Consider the following 288-nt stretch of genomic DNA (forward strand, 5'->3'; position numbering starts at 1 on the left):
AAGCATACATCATAAGATGTTACATAACAATGTTATTGTGTCAGATTGTTTAGCTTGTGCAGGTAAGAAGCTAATTCTTAAAGAGGCAAAGAACAGAGACATTAATCTTCCCCCTCATTCCACTCCAGACCCAGGCTCTCTTGGCAGTGGAGGCGGCTGTTCTATGTCAGCTAATACAGAAATAATTTTTTTGCATCCCTTCCATTCTTTTCTGCATCACACCGCAAAATTTTTAAATCACATTATTTAACTTAAATTCTTAACAAAATACAAGCAATGGAGAAAAAG

Source organism: Giraffa tippelskirchi, chromosome 11 (assembly GCF_054371585.1).
Source record: "Giraffa tippelskirchi isolate mGirTip1 chromosome 11, T2T-mGirTip1v1.2.pri, whole genome shotgun sequence".
In the NCBI taxonomy this organism is placed as follows: Eukaryota; Metazoa; Chordata; class Mammalia; order Artiodactyla; family Giraffidae; genus Giraffa; species Giraffa tippelskirchi.